This window comes from Rana temporaria, chromosome 2, assembly GCF_905171775.1.
Source record: "Rana temporaria chromosome 2, aRanTem1.1, whole genome shotgun sequence".
NCBI lineage: Eukaryota > Metazoa > Chordata > Amphibia > Anura > Ranidae > Rana > Rana temporaria.
In genome coordinates, this window is record NC_053490.1 from 442,373,123 (window position 1) to 442,390,701 (window position 17,579).

Sequence of the window (17,579 nt, forward strand, 5' to 3'; positions counted from 1 at the left end):
ACTTCCTAGTCTGCAAGCCTATCTCCAAACTCTCCCCTCACCTACAGTGGCTGTTAAGTTAGTGATCACAATTACAGCCAGCCCCTCTGTTATAACAAGCTATACTACACATGTGCTATTTTAACATTTTTATTTTTAAATTCTTCAGCTAAATACTTTAATTCACATCACCAATGTGTGGTCACGTGACCGCCTGACCAACATCAGATGGAAGTCTCAGCCCCTCCCACTGTAGTCCTCAGATCGTGGAAGTAATGTGGAAACAGGTATTTCGCTGCACAATTTAAAAAAATCAGGACTGCAACATTGTGGTGGACAGAGCGGACACTTTTTTGGAACCAGTGACATTTATACAGCGATCAGAGCTAAAAATAGCCACTGATTACTGTATAAATGTCATTGGCAGGGAAGGGGTTAACACTAAGGGGCGATCAAGGGGTTAAAGAGGTTAAATGTGTTCCCTCACTGTGTGTTCTAACTGTGGGGGGATAAGAATGACTGGGGGAGGAGACATATCGCTGTTCCTACTTAGTAGGAACAAACAATCTGTCTCTACTCCCTTGACAGAACCGGGATTTATGTGTCTACAAACACAGATCCTCGTTCTGGCTCTGTCAGGAGTGATTGCGGTTGCCCAGGGGGATATCATGCCCATGGGCCACGTGCATTGGCTTCGAGGACATGCTGCGGGCGCGCGAACCTGCCATATCGCTTTAAAGAGATGACGCACAATGACGCCGATTCGCGCAGCTGTGCCAACCTGCCACAGTGCAACTGCGGCAGCTGGTAGGCAAGCAGTTAAAGCGGGGGTTCACCCGGAAAAAAAATTAACATTAGATTGAGGCTAATTGTGGGAAGCACAATTGGGTGTTTTCTTTAAAATCAATACAGTACTTACCGTTTTAGAGATAGATGTTCTCCGCCGCTTCCGGGTATGGTCTTCGGGACTGGGTGTTCCTATTTGATTGACAGCTTTCCGACCATCGCATACAGTGCGTCACGAGTTGCCGAAAGAAGCCGAACATCGGTGCGGCTCTATACGGCGCCTGCGCACCGACGTTTGGCTACTTTCGGCAACTCGTGACGCGCTGTATGCGACGGTCAAAAGGCTGTCAATCAAATAGGAACGCCCAGTCCCGCAGACCATACCCGAAAAAAAATAAAAAAAAATAAAACAGCAGGTTCAAAAGAGCCAAATGTTGATTTGTCAGTGGAAAAAAAGCTGTGTGTGCATGCAATTGTTTATTACTTCCTTGCAACACAGATGTGCATTAAGTCATGTGCATTCACTTGCTGTAGTCAAAGCCTGCATATTTGCCCACATGCATTGTGATAGCCCCAGCACACCATGCACTGTGTTTTTGAAATTTTTATGGATTTTTACAGTCTCCGCTATTGATGTCAATATGCACTGTTTGCAGTTTTGTTCCTACATGAGATGCACATGTGAAATTGCTAACAGTGATAAATATCAGATTTTTGTTTAAAGTGGTTGTAAAGTCAGAGATCCCAATTACTGCCAGCCCCTCTGTTATAACAAGCTATACCACACATTGTATGTGTTTTCTTTTTTTTATTCTGTAGCTAAATACGTTTTTTCACATCGCAGATTTGGATTCACATGACTGCCCACCGATCTCCTTCCCCTTTCTAATGACTACAGTGGGAGGGGCTGAGATTCCAGTCTGATGTCAGCCGGGCGGTCATGTAATTGCATATGGGCAATGTGAAATAAGGTATTTAGCTTTAGCTTTAGAATTAAAAACAAAACACATACACTGTGTAGTATATCTTGTTATAACAGAGGGAATGGCAGTAATTATGAGCACTAACTTTACTGCCACATGAAATAGCAGGAGGAGGTGTGGGTTAGAAGATTGTCTCCCACACTAGGACGTGACAGGCAGGAGGGAGGGGGAGATGGGGAGACAGAGAGACTCTGAGCACATAGTGGGATGGGGTTGGCACATAAACCGACCACAGTATCATGGATCAGCAGCCAAGATTACCGTGGTCAGCACACCAAGGGGGGACACAGGAAAAGGCAGGATCCACCAGGTATTTTACAGCATAGAAAGGGACACAGGGTCGCTATCAGGGGGGTACAGGCAACACACTTGTAAGGGGCCTGCTAGTCCCCGGGACAGTCTGCACCCCCATACAGCAGCTTAGTGAAGGAAAGTGTTAGACTAAGCACAGCAGGCAGCCGATGGCTGCGAGGTTTCCGCAATAGAGAATAACACAAGAACCCGCCGCCTGTCTCCTGCTCTCTGTAATCCTCCCTCCCCGAAGGTGATCCTGTACTCACTCTGCTTTCTTCACTGTTGAGGCAGAGCCTGCTGCTAGGTTACTAGTATTGCGGTTGGGGGGGCGGGGCGGGAGTCTGGTCAGTCTCGTCAGTGGTGGAAGGGAACCCAGCCCTCTCTTGTGCGTGCATTACAGATGTGAGACAGAGCAGCATGGAGGGTAAGTCACCAGTGTGCAGTGGCGTTCTTCTGTGTTGTAGATTGGAGTGGACCAGTGAAAATGTATGAGGGTGATTTTGGGTAAGGATGAGAGTTACATTGTGGAGAGGCTCCTCACAATGTAACTCTCATCCCCACCCAAAATCATCCTCACCCATTTTCACAATGTAACTCTCAGTCCATTAGGGGCCCTGACCCCCTTAATCATGCGTCCAGCCCCCTAATCTACATGCAGGGTGCCGGACGCATGGATTCCAATGGGGGATTTTGAAGCATGTGATTAGAGCCAGAGGCCAGAGGCCCTAATAGGCTTCAAAATAGGGTGGGCTCAGGGCGTAGAGCACTGCATCCGAAGCCCACCCAGGTGTGGGACAATAGCGAATAGATATTCGCTATTGTAACACTGATTCTCCTCCCAGCCAATCAGGAAGTGGGTCGTATTTTAAAAACTATAAATTCTACAGTGAAGAGCTTTATATTGTGAGAATCACAAGACCCAGACCTACATTTTGATGCATAGTATGTCTCTGAAATTTTAAAATTGAAGGCACAGTCGCAGTTTAGATATTGCCCTTCAAATTTTAGGTGTGTAATTTTTTAATGAATGCCTATGGATGGTGTGAGTTGCAAACAAATGGTCATATTGTGAAAATGATCAGGACTATGGCTTAGCCGTGGACATGTGTAGTGACAGCAGGGATAGCTGATATAAGATTTGTGTAGGTAGGCTTGAAAATGAGGGAGTGGTGGCAGTTTAAAAATCATGTCCTGATTTTTCAGTTTTTGTCATCTCACACTCTAGTTTTGCAATTCATTCCTATGGGACAAATTTTGCTGCAAAAACGACAATATTTTGTGAACAATTCGGCAAAACGTTCCACAAAGTAATAACCCACCAATCGGGAACAATCTGAATGTTTCGGTATATTACTTGTCTATGTAGTGTAAAAACTGTGGGAGGAGTTAGGGTGGTAAATTTGGCTATAATAAGAATAATAATATATATGTGAGGTAACAATAAGTGCTCTTGCTATGCAAGAACACTTAAATCTTGGAGTATTACAACAACACAAATCTCACTTTATGTATGTCTGAGTATTCATGTGCATCACATTGGCAGAGTTATTATTATGGATATACAATCTGGCTGACCATGCGCTGTCATAGATGCTTAGGCGTTTATTACATAGGATTTAAAGCGGAACTACACGACATCTGAGAACCACAAACATTATTTAATCCAGTTTTAAATTAAATTTAAAGCAAACTCCCCCCTCCATCTATGTATTTAATCTTTATTTTGCTGAGGAACCACTTTAAAAAATACCTCATAGCATTTCTGGCCATGGCTATCTTGAGTAAGAGCAGATGATTTATGTAGCATTTTCTTCCTGGAATCCTTCTGCCCTTAAAGGGGTTGTAAAGGTTCGTCTTTTATTTTCTAAATAGGTTCCTTTAAGCTAGTGCATTGTTGGTTCACTTACCCTTTCCTTCGATTTCCCTTCTAAATGTTTTTTTTCTTTGTCTGAATTTCTCACTTCCTGTTTCTCCTCAGTAAGCTTTCCACCATCATCCGAGCCGTGGAAAGTCATTTAGAACAGCTTACTGAACACCTTACTGAGGAGGAACAGGAAGTGAGAAATTCAGACAAGGAAAACAAAGAAAAAAAAACATTTAGAAAGGAAATTGAAGGAAAAGGTAAGTGAACCAACAATGCACTAGCTTAAAGGAACCTATTTAGAAAATAAAAAACCTTTACAACCCCTTTAACTAAGGCATGCATGCAGGAGGATTTGCTTAGCTGAGAAAACCCCTCCTCCTCTCCTGACGACTCCTGGGATGTATGACATAATTTGCGTAGCCCAGAAACCAAAAAGATACCGAAGATATGTAAAAAATAAATGTGATATATTTTCCTATCTATTTACTAATGCTAGCAGCATAGGGATTAAAATTAGTCAATGTTGATTGAGAGAGTGAAGTTTTACTTTAAGTAACATCTTCCTAGAGTTTGTCCATCTAAACACTAACGTCACCAACTCTTTGCAGCTTTGTAAAGGTGGCAGAGTATTTCAACAAAAGAACCAAATCTGTTCATAACGTCTCACTGAATTTGGTTCTGTCTTAAAGGGGTTGTAAAGGTACATTTTTTATTCTGTCTGTAACTACATACAGTAATGCGAGACTTTCTCCCTGGTGTGGAGAAAGCCTCTTGAGGGGGGAGGGGGCGAGCAGGAGTGTCAGGACACCCATTTACTCACAGCTCCTTTCTACACACCAGGGAGAAAGCCTTGCATTACTGTGTGGAGTTACAGACAGAAGAACAGGAAGTGAGGAGTTCTCAGAAGAAATAAGGACATTTAAAAGCAAAATGGAAGGATGAGGTAAGTGAAGGAGTGCACTGAGGTAAAGGAAGCTATTTAGGGGGGAAAAAAAATTACCTTTACAACCCCTTTAAGGTCACCAAACATATTACAATCGGACTATCCATTCATCTTATGATCCTACAACAACTATTTAGCGCAAGGTCCTGCCTGATCAGATACAAAGTGATTGTATAGTTTAGCTTAGTATTTATCTGTATTTTATAGATCATATCAAAGAACACAATTATTCAAGAATCTTACTGGGCAGAATACAGAAGAATTTGTAGCTGGAGTTTTGTGATCTTACTATCTGACAGATGCCCTTCAGGTACAAACAGTGGGGTTAATTTACTAAAGGCGGGTAGACTGTGTAACCTGCTGTTGCTCCAGAGCTTAGTAAATGAGCAGAATCTCTACTGACTTCCATCATCCAATCATGTGCAAGTAAAAATGCTGTTTTTTTTTTTTTTCCTTGCTCTGGAGCAACTGCAAAATAGACAGTCTATTTGCCTTTATTAAATGAACCCCAGTATGTTACACGGTCTGTTCATTGTAAAACAACCAAGATACTGTTTACAACGACAACCTAAGTTAGGTAACATAAAGTACAGATAAAAAAAAAAAAAAAAAGCATGCACATTTTTATTATGGTAATAGCAATTTTTAAGCTAAAAGTATAAAATATATATTATTTTGGACTAACATGATCATATACTAATAGTTAGTAAGTCTTTATACTTAAAATTACCTTTGTAGCTATGAAGGTGTCAGGGAATATTGAGAGATGCACCTCATCCTAGCCCAAGGTGTCCTGAACAATCTTCTTGCGTTTTCAGTGTTAAGGTATAATTAATCTGTCTAATGGTGATTTTTTAATAATACTGCACAGTGGCCGGCAGGCGAACGTAGGTATGAAATGATCCCAGCCAGAATATGTGGCACAGGTGGATATATAAACACTGTCTTGTTCCGCCTTCATTATCAGTCCAATCAGGAGGAAAAATGGAATTTTATCAAAGCTCCGTGGTGCTCTACTTCTGCTGCCTTAGCAGTGCATAGCACGGAAAAGCTAAGGATTTACGGTAAAATTATACATACTTTTTTTTTTTTTATAAAAGTCAAGACTTTAGAAATGTCATGTGTGTTATTCTTTTTTTTGATAAAATATGTCCTAGCTATTTATTGAGGACATCCATGTTTATAAAAATTGATGTACGGGACTTTTTTTAGGCTGCATAATTCAAAAGTTATGTACAGACATTTTAACTATTTATTTTCTGAATTGCAGTACCCCATCACTGTCTGGCACATGTCCCTATTGTGAATGTCAAACCACATTAACCATTTTGATTTGCACCCTGGAATATTCATTGTGCATCTAATTGAAATATATGCTCTTACTCCCCATTTCTGATTTTAGGTGTAATAGAAAAAGTCAATATTAGTATCTACTAAGTGGCTTAATGTGGAATTTCAGGCTATTCCTTAAGTGACACTAAAGGTTCACTTTAAAAAAGAAATAAAAATAACAAACATGTCATACTTACCTCCACTGTGCAGTTCGTTTTGCACAGAGTGGCCCTGATCCTCCTGTTCTGGGGTCTCATGGCGGCTCTTGCGGCTCGTCTTCGCATCAGATAACCCCCTCTGGGAAGCTCTCTCCCGAGTGGGTTACCTTGCGGGCGCGCTCCTGTGTCATACACTCGGCGTCCATAGTCACCGAGTGTATGACTCGGCCCTGCCCCCTGGTGTCCACGTCATTGGACTTCATTGACAGCAGAGAGAGCCAATGGCTGTGCTGCTATCAATCTATCCAATGAAAAGCCGAAAAACAGTGGAGAGAGCGACGCGGGATCACTCCCATGGAAATTCGTGGCTTAGGTAAGTAAAACGGGGGGGGGGGGGGGGGGGCTGGGGGGGGCCGGACAGTGGCAGGTGTTTTTTCACCTAAATGCATAGGATGCATTAAGGTGAAAAAAAACAAAGGTTTACAATCCCTTAACTATGCATAAACCTGCTACCACCCCTTCTAATCCTATTCTAACCACCCTGTTAAAAGAAGATTTTTATACTTACCTATTCTCAGGGCATTATGGTCCAGTCAGGCAACAATGCATACCCCATAGCAAGCCTACACTGCACAGGCATTTCTGCCATTGTTGCTGCTTTTTCCTCTCCCTAAGAAAGGTATGTGTGTTTGAGCTTTGGGGTGCACACCCTAATGCAATAGTCGGCGCACACCTATGTAAGTAAGTATAAGCATCTTTCTTTCACAGGGTAGTTAGAATGAGATTTAAAAGGGAGGTGAGAGCAGATTTAAAGCGGTTGTATAGTAATTTTTTTAACTTTTACATGCAGGTAAGCCTATAATAAGGCTTACCTGTAGGTAAAAAGAATATCTCCTAAACCTGTACGGTTTAGGAGATATTCCCCTTGCAATGAGCCGCTGACTGCAGCGGCGCATGCGCATCGGGGATACTTGGCTGAAAGCCCGGCAGATGCTTTACCTTGCTGGAAAGAAGTCTTTGACAACATTGCGGCTACAGCCACTCACAGCGCTGGAGCCGCGATACCCGGAAGACACAACGAGTCTAATGTCAGCTACCTCGGCGAGGACCGGGTCAGATACCGACGCCTCGTTCTAAGGAAAGTATTTCATAATGAGCTAGTATGCAGTGCAGATATGAATGGTTATCATTGGGAATCCTGGGGTACAACTTGTCATGCGACAAGTCGCACAAGTGTGAAAGAGGCCTAACAATAATCCTAATCGTTTAAAAATGACAAAGTTGCTTTTTAAGGTGTTTAAAAAATGTACATATATTCATGTACCTATTTGTAATGTGTTTGTACGACGCAACCTGTCTTGATTTACAGATTCTCACTGCTGATTTTACAACCTCCTAAACCAGAGGAATCAGAAAGGTTTCAACATTACATAGGGTTGCCACGTGTCCAGGATTGACCCGGACAGTTTGGGTTTAGAATCATGTGTCCGGGTTTCAGACTGCCTGAAACCCAGACAAATGATTTAGACTAGACTATGGTATCCCAGCAGGGTTGCTGGCTGCAGTTGTCTAAGCTGAGAGTGTCTGTTATACTCTTTCATGCTGCCCAAAGCCAGCACTAACAATACCCTCCCCCAAACACACACACATAGGGGAGAGGAAAAGGGCTCGATCTGCACCTCTTCCTCCTGCCCCTACCCCTCTGGGTCTACCCACACTCCAATCCTCAGGGCTGTGCTTCAGAAAAGGAAAGTGCGGGCTGGAACTTTGAAGTCCAGCAGCCTCAGATACATCTGAATGAGAGGTGCTGACTGCCAAGGGGTGAGTGAGCTCACCATCCATCCCTGTCTTTGACTGAAGTCTCCCCTCATTCTATCTCCTGCCTCTGAGTGAGTACACTAAGGAAAATCAGGGCATCCCTTACATCAGAGTTCCCCTTTACACCAGAGGCCACAGTGTCCCCCCTTACATCAGAGCTCCTCTCCGTACATCAGAGTTCTCAGTTTTCCCCCTTAAATCAGGGTTCTCAGAGCATCCCTTACATCAGAGTTCCCCTTTACACCAGAGGCCACAGTGTCCCCCCTTACATCAGAGCTCCTCTCCGTACATCAGAGTTCTCAGTTTTCCCCCTTAAATCAGGGTTCTCAGAGCATCCCTTATGTCATAGTCTCCAGAGTTCTCCCTTACATCAGAGTCTACAAAGTCCCCAATTACAGTGTAAGGGAACTCTGCAAGTTTAGATGTAAAAGGAGAACACTGTGGACTCTGATGTAAAGGTGGACTCTTGCTATTAACTTCATGTGTTTATAAATGTTATTTATTAGCAAAAATATATGTATAAAGAAAATTGCTGTGCGCCGCTAAAGTCTTCGGGTTTGACTTGAAGGAAAAGGTGGCAACCCTAACATTACAGTACATTAGCAGGTATGTATTGTTCTATAATATAAAATCAAATATATTCTACATAGTCAAATTTTTCTTACCTGGATACTGCTTTGGCTTCAGTTCTTTCAGTCAGTGACAAAAAGAGCAGCCAAAGTGAAAGCATTATATATACAATCCTGGCATGAGGCTAAGAAAGGGGTTTGTCCTTGGAAGTGACAGTCATAGAAGGACTTGAGTTACCTAACTTCTGGGAAAACCCATTATGGTAAAACATCCTTTTTCAATTCCTAGCAAAGTATCGGATGAGATTCTGAAGATGGGCAAATCCTACATATAAAAACATTAGTCACATATTTATTTCATACACAGTGATTGTCCCATTTTTATGATGTACAGCTTCCCCAGCCCAACATAACAGTGTGATGTTGGCAAGCCTACATGCCATGATCTTACTACTGCAAATTTTCATTTAATTACCCTTTGAAAGATGTAAGCTCACTAAAAACACTGCAAATGGAAATGCTGTGTCGGCATCACCACTAGCTGGCATATAATGATATTATAAATGAAGAATTACCACATGGGTAGCTGTGGGGATATACAGCTATTTTGGGGGGGATTACTACATCATTAGGATCACCAAAATGTAAAATAAATCGAAAGTTAAAGCGTTTGTTACCCTATCATTTCGTATTCCTGATATGTGACTGCTGTACCATGTACTTGTATGAAGAAGTCTCCTGTTCTCTTTGTATTATTTCCTTTATGTAAAATCCCTGGCTTGCTGCCAGTCCCTCTGCTTTCCTAAAAAAAACTGACCACACTAAGCAGGAGAGCAGACCATTGTCAGTTCTCTAGCTATACTTGGAACTCAGTCTGCTCTCCTCCAATGATCACACCTGTCCTGACACGCCCCCTCTGCACAGCCATTTACTGGGAAACTCAATGCGGCTGAGTACAGAGGGAATGAGATCACTTATAAAAAAAAAGAAAAACATTATTTCTAATGTTTTTCATATCTAAAAAAAATATTTTGGGGCAGATCCACAAAGCAAGTACGCCGGCGTATCTACTGATACGCCGGCGTACTTTCAAATTTCCTGCGTCGTATCTTTGTTTTGAATCCTCAAAACAAGATACAACGGCATCTGGGTTAGATCCGACAGGCGTACGTCTTCGTATGCCTTCGGATCTAAGATGCAATTCTTCGACGTCCGCTGGGTGGCGTTCCCGTCGTAATCCGCGTCGTGTATGCAAATTAGCTTTTTCCGACGATCCACGAACGTACGAGCTGCCGTTGCATTCTTTTACGTCGTCTCTAGTCGGCTTTTTCCGGAGTATAGATAAACCTGCTATTTGGTGGCGTACTCAATGTTAAGTATGGCCGTCGTTCCCGCGTATACTTTAAAAAAAAAATTTGTTTGCGTAAGTCGTCCGTGAATCGGGCTGGACGTAATTTACGTCCACGTCAAAACAATGACGTCCTTGCGACATCATTTAGCGCAATGCACGGCGGGAAATTTAGGGACGGCGCGGGGACGCGCTTCATTTAAATGAAACACGCCCCCCTACTCGCCGATTTGAATTAGGCGCCATTACGCCGCGAGAGATTCACTACGCCGCCGTAACTTACGGCAGAAAATTCTTTCAGGATTCAAACAAAAAAAGTAAGTTACGGCGGCGTAGCGTATCTCAGATACGCTGCCCCGGGGCAGATCTTTGTGGATCTGCCCCTTTGCCTTTTATTTCCATTTTAAACTGAATGGGTTGTTTTACAAGCTGATCGTTTACAATCACTTTAAAACCTTTTTTATACTGTATATAGTTTTGAATATAGTGTGGAAGGGAGAAAAACCTCAGCATTTTATGTAGTGTGTTTGTCCCCATTTAAGAAAAATGTCTTAATTTCCTGTCTATCAGAATAGGACATGAGGGGAAATCTCCTTTAAAAGCAATAGAAAATAGTTTCCCTGTTAAAGTGGGGTGAGATCAATCAATCAATCAACAATTGCTCTTTCAAGAAATTGTTTGGAGATTTTCTTCCCATTCATGTGTACTCACTTCAGCCCCGGAAGATTTTACCCCCTTCCTGACCAGAGCACTTTTTGCGATTCGGCACTGCGTCGCTTTAACTGACAATTGCGTGGTCGTGAGACGCTGTACCCAAACAAAATGTGCGTCCTTTTTTTCCCACAAATGGAGCTTTCTTTTGGTGGTATTGGATCACCTCTGCTGTTTTTATTTTTTGCGCTATAAACAAAAAAACTGCGACAATTTTGAAAAAAAAAAAACAATATCTTTTACTTTTTGCTATAATAAATATCCATTTTTTTCCCCCTCAGTTTAGGCCGATATGTATTATTCTACATATTTTTGGTAAAAAAATCGCAATAAGCGTATATATTGATTGGTTTGCACTAAAGTTACAGGGCCAAATTCTCAAAAACTCTGCGTAACTTAAATTTCAGCAGTTAAGTTACACTGACTTAAAATTTCTACCTAAGTACCTGATCGTCAAAGCACTTAGGTAGAAATTACACGCTGTGTAACTTAAGTGCCGCCGTCGTAAGGCGGTCCTCCTCTCCTGGGGGCGTTTAAAATTTAAATGAGGCGCGCTCCCGCGCCGGCCGTACTGCGCATGCGTGTGACGTCATTTTCCCGACGTGCAGCGCGCGAACGTAATTAACGCCGGTCGGCTTTGAGAATTTCGACGGGACACTAAAGTTGCGACGGGTGAAAAAAAAAGACGCGCCGGGAAAACAAATAATTTTAAAAAAAAATGACAGCGTCGCTCAGCATGCATTCCTGAGAGGGTGAACTCCATGCCAATTTTCAAAGAAAAAACCGGCATGGGTTCCCCCCCCAGGAGCATACCAGGCCCTTAGGTCTGGTATGGGTTGTAAGGAGACCCCCCCCACGCCGAAAAATTGACGTAGGGGGTCCCCCTACAATCCATACCAGACCCGTATCCAAAGCACGCTACCCGGCCGGCCAGGAATGGGAGTGGGGACGAGCGAGCGCCCCCCCCCCCTCCTGAGCCGTGCCAGGCCGCATGCCCTCAACATGGGGGGGTTGGGTGCTCTGGGGCAGGGGGGCGCACTGCGGGCCCCCCCACCCCAGAGCACCCTGTCCCCATGTTGATGAGGACAGGACCTCTTCCCGACAACCCTTGCCATTGGTTGTCGGGGTCTGCGGGCGGAGGCTTATCGGAATCTGGGAGTCCCCTCAAATAAGGGGGCCCCCAGATACCGGCCCCCCACCCTAAGTGAATGGATATGGGGTACATCGTACCCCTATCCATTCACCTGTAGGCAAAAAGTAAAATGTAGTAAACACACAACACAAGGCTTTTTAAAATATTTTATTATTCTGCTCCGGAGGCCCCCCCTGTCTTCGTTATTAGCTCAATTACCAGGGGGGGCTTCTTCTTCCGCTCTCCGGGGGTCTTCTCCGCTCTCCGGGGGTCTTCTCCGCTCTCCGGGGGGGGCTTCTCCGGACTCCGGGGGGCTTCTTCCATCTTCTCCCCTCTTCCGCTGTTGACTCGGCGAACCCCGGTTCTTCTGCAGCTCTCCGGTGCCTTCTTCTTCAGCGCTGGCTGCCTGCTATGTTTGTGTGTTAGCTCGATTTCAAACAGGCAGCCGGCGCGGTCTTCTGTGGCGTCAGGGTCTTCTGGTCTTCTGTTCTTCCGATGTTGCCTCGTCGCCTGTTGTCGCTGTAATGATGGAAGCGCGCCTTGCATCACATTTATATAGGCATCACCGTCCCATCATGCTCCGGTAGGTACCCACGTGGTGGGTGCACGTGGGTAGGCACCCACCACGTGGGTACCTACCGGAGCATGATGGGACGGCGATGCCTATATAAATGGGATGCAAGGCGCGCTTCCATCATTACAGCGACAACAGGCGACGAGGCAACATCGGAAGAACAGAAGACCAGAAGACCCTGACGCCACAGAAGACCGCGCCGGCTGCCTGTTTGAAATCGAGCTAACACACAAACATAGCAGGCAGCCAGCGCTGAAGAAGAAGGCACCGGAGAGCTGCAGAAGAACCGGGGTTCGCCGAGTCAACAGCGGAAGAGGGGAGAAGATGGAAGAAGCCCCCCGGAGTCCGGAGAAGCCCCCCCCGGAGAGCGGAGAAGACCCCCGGAGAGCGGAGAAGACCCCCGGAGAGCGGAAGAAGAAGCCCCCCCTGGTAATTGAGCTAATAACGAAGACAGGGGGGGCCTCCGGAGCAGAATAATAAAATATTTTAAAAAGCCTTGTGTTGTGTGTTTACTACATTTTACTTTTTGCCTACAGGTGAATGGATAGGGGTACGATGTACCCCATATCCATTCACTTAGGGTGGGGGGCCGGTATCTGGGGGCCCCCTTATTTGAGGGGACTCCCAGATTCCGATAAGCCTCCGCCCGCAGACCCCGACAACCAATGGCAAGGGTTGTCGGGAAGAGGTCCTGTCCTCATCAACATGGGGACAGGGTGCTCTGGGGTGGGGGGGCCCGCAGTGCGCCCCCCTGCCCAAGAGCACCCAACCCCCCCATGTTGAGGGCACGCGGCCTGGCACGGCTCAGGAGGGGGGGGGGGGCGCTCGCTCGTCCCCACTCCCATTCCTGGCCGGCCGGGTAGCGTGCTTTGGATACGGGTCTGGTATGGATTGTAGGGGGACCCCCTACGTCAATTTTTCGGCGTGGGGGGGTCTCCTTACAACCCATACCAGACCTAAGGGCCTGGTATGCTCCTGGGGGGGAACCCATGCCGGTTTTGAATTTAAAAATTGCCGTGGAGTTCTCCCTCAGGAATGCATACCAAATGCCGTCGCTGGAATGGGCCTTTACAAGGTTTGGCTAACTTTCCACATTGTAAAACCAGCCCTAATTTTGCGCCGGCAAATTCGGAACTTAGGCAGAAATCAAAGTGCTGAAATGCTTTGAAAATCTACTTAAGTCCTCATTTGCATACGCAAAGCTGGATTTCAATGAGAAATGCCCCCAGTGGCGGATGCGGTACTGCATCCTAAAATCTGACCGTGTAAGTGTCTTACACATGTCAGATTTTCTGCCTAACTTTGGAAAAAGCCTTTTGAGAATCGTTTCCAAAGTTAGGCACAGAAATACGCAGGCTGAACAGCAGTTAAGTCTGCGTATCTCTTTTGAGAATTTGGCCCACAGTGTCTACAAAATAAGGGATAGAATTATGGAATTTATTTATTATTTATTTTTTTACTAGTAATGGCAGCGATGATTATCAGGACTGCGACATTATGGCAGACACATCAGACACATTTTTGGGACCATTGACAATTTTACAGCGATCAGTGCTATAAAAATGCACTGATTCCTGTAAAAATGTCACTGGCAGTGAAGGGGTCAACACTAGGGGGCGATCAAAGAGTTAATTGTGTTCCCTATAAGTGTTCTACCTGAAGGGGGGATGAGACTCACTAGGGGAAATGACAGATCGTTGTTCATACTTAGTATGAACATTCGATCAGTCATTTCTCCCCCTGAAAGAACCAGGAGCTGTGTGTTTACATACACAGCTCCTGGTTCTCGCTCTGTCACGAGCGAGTTTCAGCAGACATGTTTGGTCGTGTGTACGAGGCCTAATGGTCAGTCTGAGACCCCGTACACACGTCCGAGGAACTCGACGTGCCAAACACATCGAGTTCCTCGTCGAGTTCTGTGTTGAAGCTGCCGAGGATCTCGGCGAGCCAACTTTCCTCATTGAACAACGAGGAAATAGAGAACATGTTCTCTATTTGGCCCGACGAGTTCCTCGTCGGCTTCCTCGGTAAAAAGTGTACACACGACCGAGTTTCTCGGCAGAATCCAGCTCCGATCGAGTTTCTGGCTGAATTCTGTGTGCGTCCTTTTTTCTCACAAATGGAGCTTTCTTTTGGTGGTATTGGATCACCTCTGCGGTTTTTAGTTTTTGCACTATAAACAAAAATAGAGTAACAATTTTGAAAAAAAAAAAGAATATTTTTTACATTTTACCATAATAAATATCCTCCAAAAATATATATATAAAAAAAAAATGTCCTCAGTTTAGGCCGATACACATTCAAAGGCTAAATTGCCCATAATTACTTTCGCCTGAGTCAATTAACAACTCAGACCCCCTCTAAATTTAAAGCAGCGCCTGCCCAACAGGAGCAGGCCACTAAATAAGCAATTTTTTTTTTCCATTTGGGATCGAGTAAGGGAGGGATATAACCCCTGTCATATTTTTTTTTCCCGCTATCTGTGTCCTATTGCAGAGATTTCCCTTCACTTCCTGTCCCATAGCCAAACAGAAAGTGAGAGGAAATCTCTGTAAATCAAGGGAATTCCTTTGGGACCCCCAGGTCACCAGAACTAGTGTCCCCATAGGAATATTTCCCCTCTATTACATTTCTGGGTACAACCCAAAATTTAGGTAATTTCTTTTACTTTCACTTTCAATTATAATGATAAAACAGGACAAATAGAGAGGATGAATCTCCTTAGCATGGACACAGCCCACAATAAAAGCTGACAAGAGTTCTAAACCCTCTCCACTCCATCCAAAACAAAAAAAGGTTTTGCCTATATTTATACTTTAAAGGGGTTGTAAACCCTTGTGGTTTTTCACCTTGATGCATTCTATGCATCAACGTGAAAAACCGTCTGTCATGCTGCAGCCCCCAGACCCCATTTTACTTACCTGAACCCAGTCTTTTTCTCCACGAGGACAAGCACACCAGCTCTAGCTGGTGTCTTGTGTCCTGATTGGATAGATTGGATAGCCATTGGCTCGCGCTGCTGTCAATCAAATCCAATGACGTGAGTCCTGCTTTCTGTGTCAATAGACGCAGTAGCAGGACTCGGGAGCATGCCCGCACAGGTATCCCGATGGAGAGAGCTTCTCTGACGGGGCACTTGAGAAGAGGAGGAGCTACTAGCACCACTGAGGGAAACCAAAATAGGAGGATCGGGCCACTCTGTGCTTAACCACCTGCACAGTGGCTATGTTATTTAAAAAAAACAAAAAAAACAAGGGTTTAGTAATCCTTTAAGCTAGTAGGCTCTGTAAATAACAGAAAGCTAAAACGAACCTGGAAAGCATGTGAAAGGAAGCCTAGAGCTCCACCTGTTAGCGGAAAAGGAAATTAAGTTAAAAAAAGTATAAAACAGGTAGTAGGTGCACTCAAGAGGATTTACAAGAGGAGGAATTTTCCAACATAGTTTAATCATGGTCAATATTTTAGCAGGGCGCAGCCTGCTTCATAAATTAACAAATGATATATAAAACCATTCTGCTCTGTTCCCAGTCCTGGTCACTGATTGATTATATGATGCTTATTTAATCCAAAATTAACCAATTTAAAATAGATATAAAATATGTTGTATTTCCTCCCTTGTGCATTGTGTAATAGCGAATGTCTATTTCTATGGAAATTGTATCGTTTCGATATCTCTAATTAGTAAGTAATTTTTCCTAGAAAGGGTGTAACATGCAACGTGCATCAGTGGAACCCTTTTAAGTGTGCCGACAATTACTCATCTATACTGGATATAATTTCCCATAATGAATAAGTAGTTCTGCAAAATGTATAACTATTATGTGAGTTCTGGCTTTCCTCATTGACAAAAAAATTGTGTCATAAGTTTTATACATTTTTGTACACCTGTTGCCTGGCTGTCATGCTGACTCTCTGGCTTCAATATTTTAAGTTAGTGACTTGGAACAAGTGAGCAGATAAGGGATTCCAGCTTCCCTATATACCAAATATAGCATTTGTTTTACTTTTTTTGCGAAAATATCAAAGCTTTCCATAAAATCTACAGACACGTACCTTATTGTCCTTTATCCATGTTTCCAAACGTATCTATTGCTTCCTTACATTCTTACAGACTGTAGGTCACGACACAGGAAGGCATTGACTAGGGAAGGGAAGGGGTAAAGTGCAGATGACAAAAGTTATATAAATATGTTGCATGTATAACAAATGGATGTATTTTTAACAGATGTTTTGTACTGGGAAAAATAATAAAGATTATAAAGTTTAAAAGGAAGCCCCCCACCCAGTCTAGGGCCTCTGTTGTTCTCCCCTCCTAGTCCAGGGTGTCCTCTGTACCCCCCCCCCAGTCCTGGGCCTCCTGTGTACTCCCCTCCTCTAGTCAAGAGCCTCCTCTGCAGCCCCTAGTTCAAGGCCTCCTCCGCACTCCCCTGCTAGTCCAGGGCCTCCTCTGCACCTCCCAGTCTAGGGCCTCCTGTGTACTCCCTTCTAGTCCAGAGCCTCCCCTCCTAATGCAGGGTCTTTGCCACACCAACCCTTTTCTAGTCCAAGACCTCCTGCAACCCTCTACTCCAGTGCCTCCTCTGCATCTCCCCAGTCCATGGCCTCTGCTGCACCCTCCCAGTCCAGGACCTCCTCTGTACCCCCTCCAGCCCAGGGCCTCCTCTGCACCCCCTATCCCAGGGCCCCCTCCAAGTCCAGGGCCTCCTCTGTGCCCCCCCCCCAGCCCAGTGCCTCCTCTGCACCCCCAGTCCAAGGCCTCCCCTGCACCCCTCACTCTCAGCCCTGGGCCTCCAGTGAACCCCAGTCCAGGGCCTCCTCTGCACCCCCCTTACAGCCCAGGGCCTCCTCTGCCCCCCCCCAGGCCCCCCCAATACTTTGCCATACCAACCCCAACTTCCTAGTCCAGGGCCTTCTGCAAACAAACTCGCTCTGAAATGCCTTTCTATAGCGCTGGCGGCTGGTAGGAGCAGAGTGATTCAGGGCTAGTGTGCCTGTGCAGTCTTCCTATTTTGTTCTCTGGTATTTGGCAAACTATGCAGCAGGTGGCAGTGACATCCTTAGAGCAGTACCACCAAAGTGCAGGTGGGG

At 44.8% G+C, this 17,579-nt stretch overlaps 1 protein-coding gene across 1 annotated transcript in view; it reads right to left on the minus strand.

Moving 5' to 3' along the window:
- Positions 1 to 8,883, minus strand: part of NOS2 (nitric oxide synthase 2) — a 96,465-nt gene extending 87,582 nt beyond the window's left edge. Inside the window, exon 1 of the mRNA XM_040338428.1 lies at positions 8,823 to 8,883. The gene's annotated coding sequence lies outside the window, so the exon portion shown is untranslated. The remainder of the gene's footprint in view (positions 1 to 8,822) is intronic.
- Between the last annotated feature and the right edge of the window lie 8,696 nt (positions 8,884 to 17,579).